This window comes from Hylaeus volcanicus, chromosome 2 (genome assembly GCF_026283585.1).
Source record: "Hylaeus volcanicus isolate JK05 chromosome 2, UHH_iyHylVolc1.0_haploid, whole genome shotgun sequence".
NCBI classification, from domain to species: domain Eukaryota; kingdom Metazoa; phylum Arthropoda; class Insecta; order Hymenoptera; family Colletidae; genus Hylaeus; species Hylaeus volcanicus.
Genome location: NC_071977.1, coordinates 27943604 through 27957024, shown reverse-complemented (window position 1 = coordinate 27957024; position 13421 = coordinate 27943604). Strand labels below are relative to the sequence as shown.

The 13421-nt window shown below is 47.1% G+C and overlaps 1 protein-coding gene across 1 annotated transcript in view; it reads left to right on the top strand.

Annotated features, from left to right (window-relative positions):
* Positions 1–13421, top strand: part of LOC128872978 (L-lactate dehydrogenase-like) — a 206730-nt gene that overhangs the window by 102579 nt on the left and 90730 nt on the right. The window lies entirely within an intron of this gene.

Below are 13421 nucleotides of genomic sequence, written 5' to 3'. Positions count from 1 at the left end.
CTCGGAGAAAATCTGTTTGCATTCGAAAATCGAGACGGTCGTCCATCGACGCGGTACGAAGCTGGCGCGGGGGTCGCGATCTCAGCGCAAGATCGCCGCGAGGATGGTCGTCACCGGTACACGGTGACGACAACGACAGTCAGGGTGGTCCCCGGAGCGCGACATCCTCGTACCGGTCGTCGAAGTCTCCGCGTGCTCGGTGCTCGCTCGACTGCTCCCCGAGCGATCTTCCGCCGCTGTCCGCCGATAATCGAATCCACAGCGTCGATCACTGTCCACCGATCCCTTCAAGCACTCCACATCCCCCGGAATCACCGAAACCTCCGAAACACCTATCGATCCCTGTGGTGTCGCCGAACGGTTCGAACGATCGGAGTGGCTCCGTTTTTATCGCGTTTCCGGAGAACCTTGCCCGGTGACGGAGGCGCGGGACCACACACGCTCGTTGGAAGAGTTCGTAGAACACAGCCGGCGATTCGAGTGCTACGCGACGTGTAAAAGACTCGCCGAGAGCCAACCGTTCGCCGGCTCGGGCTGAATCTCACTGACTCGGTTGTTGCGGTGGCCGCCGGCTCGGGCCGCGACGTGTTGCGCTCAGACAGAGAAGGGAGAGTTAGAGCGAGACGGAGAGCGAGTAGAGGGGGTTGGGGCCCTTCTTCCATAGCGAACCCCTTCCACCGGGGGCCTACCGGGTGCCCAGGGCTTCGACCATTATCTCTGTTAGGCAGCGAGGCCCCGCGCCAGGGACTCACGACCGAGTCGAACGCAAGGGAAAGAGGGTTCCGAGGGCTTTATTATATTTACGAGGCGTTATCGAGGCAATCCAACAATATTGATTCCGCGCCGCGAAGAGATCGGCCATCTTAAAGAACGCCCAGACCACCGGACCCCCCTCCTCTACGTCATCGTTTTGGTTTTGCCCGGCGTATGTTCGCCAACGCTACCGGAGGGCTCGCGGCGCCCTTATTCTTTCAGCTCGCTATCTCGCGCCTCGGTCGTGGACGCTCCGCCGAATACGGCGCGCGATCGAATCGCGCGGCACCGGTTTCAAGAGCGTGAATTATGCGACGAGCCGCCGCTGCAGCCGTGGACCTCCGCTCGCTTCTGTGCTCTCTGCGCTCTCCGAGGGCCACGGTGCGAGGTAAACGCGACTCGTTTCTGTTGTAATAATAATTTATTAGATGAATTGTACGGAAATGGGAGGAAAAAATCGCTTGAAATACCACGAAGTAACGTTGCGTAACAAACAACCGTCCGACTCGAGAGTCATGCACAGAACGGAACACGGATCGATAAAACAGCCTAAATACTCTATTTCCAACAGTTTCGATAGGGTAATAGGGAATGTAGAACTGGAGATCGTTGGTATTTTAGTAGTTGATGTGATAATTAACAAGGTCAAGCATAAGAATAAACAATTTTTTTAGTGTTATCTCTAGTTGCCTGGATGTTAACACCGAACCTTCCACGACCGGTCAAATGATCGTAATTCGATTTAGTACCACGTGAAATGTCTTTGCATTCAATTGAAAAAAGTGTCTTCAAAACTAGTCATTTGTTCGATCACAGTAGAAATACGTACAAATGAAACCTCGGTGGGTTTAGCGTTAACGTGTCACTATAATGACTATTGCATTTCAATGCATTCGTGTCAATAATTACGAAAGTGTATAATTTCCAAAAATTTGTCATTTTTCTATATCGCGTAAAAACGTTGGCAGAGTAGCAATAAATTGAATTGATAATGAAGTTGATTGTAGGTTGTTGTTGTCACCTACTTTAATATTCATTTTATCGCATGGACTGTCATAGATGTCGTTATTCATCTTGTCCGTAAGTTATGCCTTTCCTTCTAAACAATGGGTTACAACAGGCCCGTTCTCCGCTACATCGTAATTTCTGCGCGTCACACGTGACTAATCTTAAGCCTTTCGTAAATCATCATGATCAACAGGTGTGTCAAGGGAATATATATTCGGTTTCCAACCTACGTAGGTATTTGTAAAAAGTGATCGTTAGATAAACATCTAACCACGAGGACACAACTGAAAGTACGTGTATTTACTATTTATATGTATATGAATGGAGGTTACGTTTCGATCGGTAATTCCGTCGACGACTTAGCCCTCAACATCGTGGCGTAGCGTCGGAGGCCAACTCCCTCGAATTTTCGATCTCGATCCGCTTTACGGAGGTCTGGAGTGGAAGATGCGGGTTTTCGTTTGCTTAGATTCCTCTTGATTCGTCGTGAGAGACGCCTTTCTCGCGGCAGCATAGGGGTGACCTCGACTATGGCCTTTTTAGATACGCCGTGCCGGATAGCGGTGGTAAGAGAGACGTTTTCGACTCCATGGCGGCGGAAGTTGTGAAACGTGGTAATTTATTCCTCGTCCAGCAGCCGTTCTTTTTTCTCTAGCCGCTGGATGACTTCTTCCCCCGTAGCTTGGAATAAAAACGAGTTTCTCGTATGAATTAGATGTCCTTTTGAATTATCGTGCCGGCCCGTAGCCGACTTTCGAGGTCATTGTCTTTATAATCCCAGTTCTGGTTTCAGCCACCCCTGTCCGTATTACAAAGGTGATTTAGGTGAACTGTATTACGCCGTCCTCTCGGCATACATATTGTCATATTATGAGCGGAATCCACTTTAGACCGGCACCGCCTTTCTAGCCGCGATGAAAGCAAAGTAAATCCGTCTATATTTATATCTCTCTTAATTCTCGAGAATTTTCCCTGCCTAACCTCGGGGGCTTCCCCTTCCTGGATCACGAGCAGGTCGTTCTCTGTTTTCGGAACGGAATTTCGCGCGTGAACGTTATCAGGAGCGCAACGTTCCAGTGTAACAATCGTAGCGTAAAAAAGTGTCTCGATTTGAGTGGACTGGTCGCGGACGCTTCCGAACGGGATCGTCTACCTGGTGCACGAGCGCGAGACCAGTCCTGGTGTGTTCAGGTGTGCACGTGGGTGTGTGGGTGGGCCGCGTAACAGCTGATCGTCGCCGTTGATCGGAACGCCCGAGCAGGAAGCCGCGGACGTCCTCGTGCTGGTGTCCATTTGTAACCTCGCTGCCTTGGAATTTCATCCGTATTAGATTTAAGTGTAACGATAACGATACCGTATCTCGGTCGTCCTCCCACTCGCGCTTCGGCTCCCTTTCTGCTCACCGTCTCTCGCTTTTACGTGTCCTTGGCTCCCATTCTCCCTTCCCTCTGTTTCGACTCGCGTTTTTTGGTTTCGTCCTCCGCTTCGATTTTGTTATTCGCCATCGATCTCGAAATTCGTTTCTTTTATTAATTTCCGAGACATCGTAGACTGAACCGATCGATTTGTAGCGATTATCAATGACAAATTTGAATTTGAATTTGATTGCAACGATAACGTACCCAGAGCAACGCGTGTTATTTTCATAAATAAATCGAATAAAGATTAAAAGTATCGGTCGAGTATTTGTACGATCCCAGATTCCATTACTTATTTAATAAGGAAAGTTTAATTTCCTATTAATTTCGCGACCACCCTTCGAGTACATTTCGCACGCTATAGCGTTTGCAATTTTTGCCCACGCAAGCTTGAATGGCGTTCCATCCACAATGGAGTATGTTTCGAAGCGATTACGCAGGAATTCTCGAACGCGTGGCTGGATCTAAAAGCGAACGCGCCAGGTAACGACAGGGCGAGCTGGTTTGTCAGGCCTCGTGATACACGGGAAGGTACTTAACCAGGGCTTAACGAGATCTGTAATTTTATAGCCGCGTTATTATGCCGTAAAATTCTAGGAAAGTTTTAACTATGCCGTCGATGATTAATTACGCATTCGTGAATAATTAGCTAAGTGGCGGTCCGCGGAGTTAAGAACGGCGCGATTTATATCTCATTAAATTATTCATTATTGGTTAAACGGTAGGCGAGGGCAGAAAAAAGAAACCTTGGGAAAACCTACGACATTTCTTAATCATGTATCGGGGTCCACGCGTCATAATTTTCACGCGGCTTCGCAACGCGTCGCATTCTTCGCACGGTGCTGATCGGTACAAAAAAAGGAATATATTAACGATAAATATGTAGGGGAACGTTTCGCAATCCGTAATTGAATTTCTCGTTTTATAGTCTCGCTGTTTTTTTTCAAAAATACTCTATGCGTTACCGTACGGCCAGGTTATTAAAAACGTTCCTTGGGAACGAACGTACACTTTTATCGATACATTCAGTTATCCAAGTATTCCTCACCGATCCTGACAAAGCTCCAGTAAAGAGTTCAAGTGCAAAGGGTTAACAATCGATCGATCTCGAAAAGAACTCTAAAACAAACGAACCAAACGAACCCCCTCGTTACCTTCGTTCCTAAGCACAGCTTCCTCGGAAAAAAAAGGGGATCGGAACGATTTCCAGCAACGAGCCTCCTCGCGATCCGAAGCGTCGTATCAACGCCTCTTCCGGCGTAACAATCGCGAGGAATCGTTTCCCTTCCCTCCCTCCCTCCTGTTGCCCGGGAGTCTCGGTTCAGAGCGGTGCAGGAAACGAGGATACAAATAGGAAACTCGTCCTCTGTAATCCCCCGTGAAAGCGCGCGCGCGCGCGCTGTGTGCCCACGGAAGGTAAGGGAGGAGACTTGATGAACTTGCCTCGTGAATCACCTCGCCTATAAAAATCGGCGCCGATGCGTGAGAGAGATAATGGCGAGGAGGAGCGGTAACAACAGGTTTGCTTATGTACGCACGTACACCAGCCTCCTCCTCCGACCCCGACGGTAAGAGGAACGAGCGTCGACGGTACTCGGACGGGGAAGAACTCGCGGTGCACGCGGAGGACCGACGAAGAGGGAAGGACAGAGTGCCGGAGAGGATCGGTGCGCGACTGCAACGCGTGCACTTCCAGCGGGAATGCGCGATTCACGGCGGTGTGCGCGCGTGTGTGCGGCGGTCGAGATGGCACAGGTGAGAGTCCGTGCGCAGTACGCGATGCACATGGGACGGTAACGTCAGAATTGCGCAGGTTGCGCGAGGGTGGCGTTCCGTCTACGTCGTGTTGCGCTCATTGGCGGCGCGCGTTACACGACGAGCACACCGGCAAGGGAGGGAATGCCGCGTACGAGCAGGCGCCATGTGGCTCGTTGCTGAGAAATACGTGGCTTGCATGACCCTGGGAAAACGTTATTTCTTTTTTTATTTTGCTATCGCATTCACGGAGATTCGTTATCAGATTTCTATCGGCCAAGCGATGCTTTCGCGAGCGATGTCGATTCGCTGGGATTAATTACAAGGGTCGTACGGGGTGTTCGGTAACTGGGGATGATTCTACGTGAAAAAATAAATCTGGCTTTGTTCTCGAGAAAAACGACTTTGTATTTTCCCCGGGTACGGGTGCACTTGATCACGTCTCGTTATAACGAACTGTAGATCGTTGACTCGATGATTATCATCGCAGTTTAAGTTTGTTTTTATCGCGTTCGTACCACCAGTTACCGAACACCCTGTATACATGGAAATGTATTTTGGATAAAAAGAGTAAAATACTCGTATCTCTGAAATATATAATAACGAGTTAAACCCCTGAAACCACATCGTCGGTTATTATTATTAAATCTACGACGCTAAACGCCGTCTCGAATGGCGCAATTTGTTCCTGAAAAATTCCCACACTAACGTCAACAGATTGCCCGGATAATTTCAATCAACGAAACAGCTTGTAGAGTAATTCGTGGCGCAGGTGATGATCGCCAACGGGCTATTGTCTCCTTTAACGTTGTACGAGTAACAGCCGCGATAATGAGAAGTCGACGAGGCGTAAAACGGGCCACGATGCAGTTTAATCCGATAAATGGCCGTTGAAAAGTTCTCGATACGGAAAATCGTTGCGGTTGCCGGTTAACGAGCGATTCCTACGCCTCTCTGTACCGTTAAATAATCCAGCAACTTATAGGTACGGCTCGAATCGATCCCCGCGATCATCGTTAATTATACGCGAATCCCACACGTTGTGTTCCATCGATTCGCATTCAATTAGCTCGGTCGAATGCTTCGGCGCACCTTTAAGCGAACGATACTCCGATAGGACGCTTTCGAGGGGAAGGACATTAATCGATTACGTGCCAGGACGATTGAGAAATCATCAGCCATTGTTCGTTCGTAGTGATGAGCGCGACACGAGACGAGACGAGAATTTCTACGATCTCGATCTTGATCTCGAAAAATCTCGAAACGTGCGTATCGATCTCGAATTTCGAATTTTCGAAAAATTTGAGAGGAAACCGTATTCGTATTTCTCCTAAAGAGCTCGCGGTAAAGCCTGAGTATTTCATCCCTTGTCTATATTTCTTAACAAAAATCGGATACCAGCAACAAGACATTGCGACACGTTGTAACCTATTTAGGGCAAATGGTATCAATAACGTAAAATTTAAGACTCGCTGGAACAGATCCGTGCTCTCATAAAACTTGTCGGCGTCAATGCATAACCGGTTGATGGCATTACATTCGCCTAACAGTCCGCGATGGTGTTCGACGCGGAATAATAAGGAAAGTTTCAGGTTTCTAATTGGTGTATAGAGCTTAATGCATCGTAAAGTGTCACGGCGCCCAACATGGCAGTTAATTAATTTGTGCAAGAACAATAAGACAGCCGTGACTCCGCGTTTTTCCACAGTTATTAATCATCGGCTGCGAGTGCATGGAATTGTAATTGTGCCTTGCTACTGACATAGAAACACCCAATTTATAAGAGATAAATCTTGGATATTTGTTGCTGGACACGTTTAATGATAGTGGTGAGGCTATTAACGCTATGCAAGTCGGCCGGTTGTGCGAGTATTCGACGCCACTCGCTTGGCATTTTCAGAGGAATACGATACTATGTATGCTATTAGCAAAATCGATGTATTTTTTGATCTGATAGGCGTGATAGTTTTACGACGCCTGCTAAACAACTCAATAAATTAAAATATATACATTAGGCAGTGGCTGTCGTACAATTAGTGGATATTACACCGTTTGTATAGTGTTTGTTTTAATTTATTTTCTTATGAAAAATATTGTATGCTCTTCGTTATTACGGGAAATTAGTTTGAACGATCGCGACGTAACAGTCTTTGTCGATGTATATTAATAATGCCTTTCGAGCTTGACTATGCGATATAATAACCAACAAAGAATCTTAGAAGTAAACCATGACTCTTATGTTTCGATCGAAGAGTCACGAGATAGAATCTACTCAAAGGGAAAGTTTGATTCGTTATCTCCCGGTTACGTAACATTCGCGGGTATCTCGTAAATTTTGTTGTCGAGCCTGGATTAATATGTAAAAGTAATTTACGACGTAGACCGTTCTCCGTCGCGACAAAAAAATCGCCTCGACGTTATCGCGACTTAAACGGTCTCGATTTGAATTTCGTTTAGCTTCGGGCGTGAATATCGCTCGGTGAGAAATTTGCGTGGGCGTTCGGTTCAAAATGGATTTTCAAACGACCAGAGGGACGACAAAGTTCAAATTGCTGGGCAACTTCGACGCGAAAAGAAAGTACGTTGATACCGGCGAGTCACGATCGATTCGAGGGGGAAACGAGGAAGTCGGAAACCAGTTGGCGATCGACACGTAACGAGTCGATACGCGTGCGTAATAAAATAAATTTTATGCTTCGCTCTGGACACCTGACGTGCTTAATAACCGTGAAAAGATATCGCACGTGTATTTCTAAAGTGACAAAAAAGAACCACTTTTTTTTCGGTGACATTTTAAAATTCGGTTAAAGAAATTTCTGTGAAAACATCATTCGCATATAGGCCGGTCATTTGTTTTATGCATGACGTCAGGTTAGAGTGGTACTATTACGATCGTAGCTTTGTTCACACTTTATTTCAACATACCTTTTCCGACATACGTTTATAAAATAGATTTTATTATTCACGAGTAACTTCTTTTAAATGTGCATATAAGTAAAATGGTAAATACTGTTAACCAGGGGTTTAGGGTCAAAATAATTCTCGATTCGTCGGTGAAACTGAACAGGAAAAGACTTTGATTATTTTTTATTAATAAAAATATTATATAATATTAATTTAATATATTTACAACTTACAACCTAGTAGCATACCACCTACATGTAGGCGTCTAGTTTTCACTTTATTTTCGTTTCTACTCGCACAGATTACTGCCATGTTAATTTGCCATACTAGTTTACATTTTATTCTAATTTACAACTCGTACAGTTCGATGGTTCACTTCGACCACACCTAGCACACGCCTTCAATTTAATAGCCATCTATTGCACCATGTTATCTTCTCGCTCCATTAGCCGCGTTTATCAATCCGCCCGCAGTTTAGAGTTTCCAAGCACCTGAAAGTTGCTTCTACGCTAAACAGCGATCACGTGGGCGTGGAGGATCGCTGTATCGAAAGGCACGGGCAGTTTGATAGCCCGATAAGTCTTATTGGAATGGTTGCCGCGTACTTGAACTTCACCTTGCCCGCGAACAAGCAACGATGGTGTCCAATAACTGTATTACTCAACCGGTAATCCGCGGTAACTTAAAACTGGCCGCTGGTGTCGAGGTAAAGGAATAATTGAATACAAGGGGGAAGCTTTAACAACAATCGTAACGGGTTAGGCAATCAATGGCGAGTACGGTGTTTGCGCGGGACACGATGGAACCAACTGCGACACATTCCAGGACAACCAGTCAGAACTCGAACGCGTTTCCTTACGCAAAATGCGAATCCAAGAATGTCCTTATTACTATTGGAAAACTATAGTTCGACTGGGAACAGGATTACGGAGGTTTCATGATTCTCGTATTTATATTCTTGGGGTAGTATAAAAAGCTAAATTAAAATATCAACATAGACTTCGTCGTACGTTTGATATTTTATTAAATTAAATTCTTTAAAATTGACCAAAATATTTTTTAAACGAACCAATTATTCGTAACGAAGCATTATTTCTACGAACAGTAAAATAGCCAAATGACAGGATGAACAGAGGGCCTTTTAATAAAAAGTTTCAGCAACTCCTAGCCTAGACCCACTTAAAATACCAGCCCTCGATAAATATTGCAATACTGATCGAACGCGTGGGATAATCTTACGTGATTAGGTCACGATAAGGGCGGTGTCGATGTGTAACTGTACGATCGAAAGAATGTATAATCGGGGGTGGGGGAATATTTACGACGCTACACACGTCGTTACTCGGAGTTACCGTTATTACTCGAAGGGAAGATGGTACGCGTCGTGTAAGAGGAGTCGTGGCCGCCTCTTTGGATCCACGAAATCATCACTCGAATTGGCTTACGCGTGACGCGCACCGGGTTGCAAACAAAGTAACGCAGCCCTGTCTGGCGTCCATGTATGATTAATCGGTCGTGCAACGGTAATTATAACATGTGTACGAATGATTACAACCTCGCGTAACTATACGTTGCTCCTCGTCCAGCAATAAGTCATCGATACACGGTAATGTTCACGATACTTTATCGTCGACGCTTTTAACCCGCGAGGACGCGTGGCCGAAGGTCTCGGCTGTAGGGAGGCCATTGGCTTTAATTGGTGCGTCACGAGCTCGCGACTATGGTGGTACAAAGGATCGAGCGGCGGATAAGAGAAATAGGAGATAAGATCGCGCTCTGCCAAGGTGAAAATCTGTCTACTCACAGATTCACGCCCACGCCTTACCCTACAGGGTGATTCATTCGCGATGGAGCAATCGAGAAGGGGTGAATTTAATTTCAAGATTAAGGGTGAGATTTAGTTTTTGTGAACGAGGCTTTCAGATATATTTGATTAACACTAAACCCATCGACGTTCATTTGTACCTATTTCTATCTTGATGAGATAAATAAAACAAAGCTTAAAGACACTTTTTCGATTAACCCTTTAGCGTACAACCACGAATGAGACTCGCGGTAAGGAATTTGATCCATAAACACCAAGCACGAGTAAAACTCGTGGGACTTTGTTCGGACTTCCTACCTTCCTGTTTACTATGTCCAAAAGTATTTTACATGGGACTTGGAATCGTGTATAATATATAAAACACGCGTTATTCGAAGGCCCGCGCTAATTTCGAAGTCGAGTAACCTCTGAGATTGCCTTCTATTCAGCTTGATATTCATTTTTTCTTCAAGTAATGTGTTACAGGGGTGCCACAATGTTCAACGAATTCCTTCTACTCTTCGAAACGATACCTGGACCCCGTTCGCGTTACCTCGTTCAGTTATCGGACCTCCCCGCAATAATCGACCGGATGTGGAACAACTTACGTTACCATGTAACGCGAGAATCGTACCGCAATAGCGCAACGTAGCCGCGGCGCTCTCCTATCGACGAGGCGATAAATTGCGCCGCTGGGCCCCGAGTGTTAATTACAACCATTAAACCACCGAATGGACAAATCGGCGACGGTGTGTGGCCGCGGTGGCCCCTAATTGCGTCGATCTTGCGGCCTGGCTCTCGCTTTGTTTCGCTCTCTACGATACGATCGGGGCTCGGTTGCTCGCGCGGTCGTGGAATTCCGTGAAACAGATATCGTTGCCCCGAGAAGAAACAGATATCGTGTCCGCAAGAAGGAAAGGCTTGCGCGCGATTCCCCCCGCCGATCGTTTGTTCCAGATCTAGGAAACCTACCGCGGCGCGCGGCGATACAGTAGCGTAACTATGCTTCTTTAACGAGAAAACCGAGCGTACGTACTCACCGCCGGTTATTTATATGCCCGTGGATCGAACGCCGCGCGGTGCAGAGACATTCATTTCGTGCGGCCTTAATGTCCCGTTCACGAGCATACGCGTAATGGCGTTTTACCTGTTCGCGGGACCCGCTGGCTATCTTTCATCGTGCTCTTTTGTATTCCCGTTTCGAGCCCGACAATGCTTTCCCGGGGAAATATATGGCGGCGATGCCTCTGTTTTGAATCCAATGGACGGAACGATCGCGCCGATTTTTCCGCGAATCGCATCTCAGGCTTTCGCAATTTTTCCCCCGGATGGCTGTGATCGCGATCCGCTTGGAATCGATGCAGCCGAGGTGCGCTCGATACGTTCCCTCGCAGCTATGCGGAGGAGTGGTTTGAACGTTTATCGAATTTGTTGGTTGGATTTGTAAGGTAGAGCGACCGATTAAGGGATTCTGAGGCTGGGGTAACTGTAGACTCGAGTAAGGGGTGTGTAACGAAATCCTGGTTAGTAGAAGTTTATTTTGTTGTCTTCGTCGTTAGCTCACTTGTGGCTCAGTGATCGTGTGGACCGATTGAACAGAAGTACCCTCCAGAACAAATTCTCGACTAACTTTCCTCGTTAACTTTGCACGACACAATTTGATTCACTTGCTAGAGATGAAAATATTTCTTTTATCATTCTGAGCTATAGAATACAGGGCCTCGTGCACATTTAGGACCCATCGGATGAATCTTCTTTAGATCGATGGCATATCCACCCCCGAAAAGATTTCAAGGACCCTTCGTAAACCAACAAATTTATCTCCTATGCTTCTGAATACTAAACCACTTGAATTACTGTACCAACACAAGGCCCTTTTACGGCCCAAAACTAAAGCATCGATCGATGGCGGATCCACTCGTTGTATTCGAAATCAGGCTAAACGAAAGTGTCGGAAAGTGGGAGCGACGTTCCGGTTGCCAGACGGCGTCGAAAAGTGGCCCTAGGTCGTAATACGGCACTGGCCCACATCCGACGACGCTAGGGGCCCGCGTTGGGCCCAGAAGAGAGACAGACAAAGACGGCTCGGCGAGCATGAAAGTCACGCGACCGCGATACACCGGGGCTTCTTTTTGCCGATTCGTTCGTGCAGCGGCACGAGCACCACGAGGAGGCTCGGCCGATCGAGGACGATGGAAAGGGCAGGAAGGAGGCGGTCGAAGGGGATCGAAGGGAACCAGGCCTAGTACGTAGGAGGGGAACGTCGTGGAGGCGGAGGAGGCGGAATAAGAGCTGAAACACGGGATTTACACGTGTATTTGCTAGCGCAGCGCTAACGCGCATGCACGACCGTCGAGTGTTTATGGTAATCCTCGAGCAGGGTGGCCTCCCTTTCTTGCACTGTTCTCGGTTACGGGGCTACGCGTTCTATCATCCTTTTTGTGCCCTTTTCTTCTCTTCCTGCGCTCTTTTCCTCTCCCTTCCACGTTTTGCCCATCTCGATCCGTCGGCGATGATACTCGTGCTCGTTCGCGCGGCACTTTCGACGCGGCGAATTCTATCGAAACGTCACGATTCTTCTCTAAGTGTCGCAGAGCTGCCCCCACCACTTCCCCGAGCTGCTGGCTCGGAGCGACAGCGGCGTTTTCGATGACCAGTTTATTTAGCGTCGAGATTAGTCGCAAGGAATTTCGGTATCAGATACAGAGCTCCCGAGAACTTTACCGCGTGTGAAACATTCGACTGTTGCTGGAGATCGAATCGCACGTATGATACTCTGTTTAGCGTCGGGTCGTGATGAATTGTGTCCGTTTACGATAAAACGATAACGTGGGAGTGGCCAACAGGGTGGTACAGTGTGAACAATGATTCGATCAAGGTTCTCCGACTATTTTTGCGTTTTCTCATTCTGCATATTTATGTTTCTTCTCTTCTTGAAGGAAACGAGGAGAGTTTAGGTGAAAAATATATTACGAAGCTACCGAAAAGGCTCCTTCAGAGTCTCGTACTCCAAACGGTTCACCGTTTACATTCCAAGGACAAAGGACAATGAAAGATCATCCCCAATAAATTCTTTCCTCAGTCACGACCCCTTAGCAAAGTAATCGCAATCTGCGAAGTGTTAGAATCGCTATTCAAAGCCACGAATGACTTGCGCGCTCCTACAACGCCTTGTCCTCCGTAGACGACGCCTTTCATCCGCGTCTCAAACAGACGTCACTCAAATAATCCGCCGCGTCCCTAGGAAGTCCCATCGATCGACGAAGAATCGCGAATGCCACGCAACAGGACCCATCATCCGCGATCCAACAAAACGATCGAACTTTTCCATGGACCGTGTCCGTTGATCCAACGAGAACCTCGTATCCGCGCGCAACGTTATTTGTCAGTTTTGATAGCAGCGCTACCAATGACGCTTCCTTTGTTTTTTTTTCTTTTTTTATCGTTCGTGAGCCGCCAATAAACTCGCAGCGACTCGCGGACCGGTTTTACACGGCGAAAAATCCTGATTCCTAGCGTAATTATTATTACCGCGGCGTGCTTGCGAGAGTAGAAAGGAGACGGAGGAGAGATGGAGGAAGAGAGAGGCGAACAGGAGCCTCGGAGGCTCGTAACGAGACTGATGATGCGGCGGTCCGATTCAGTAAGCTTCGTTAAAACGTTCTAATGAAACCTGTCCCACGTCGCGACACCGAGAACTTACCTTCGTCCACACCGGATCACAGTGTGCCATTTTATGAGACCAACTTTATTTAATCTCGATACAAGAAGTTCTTGTA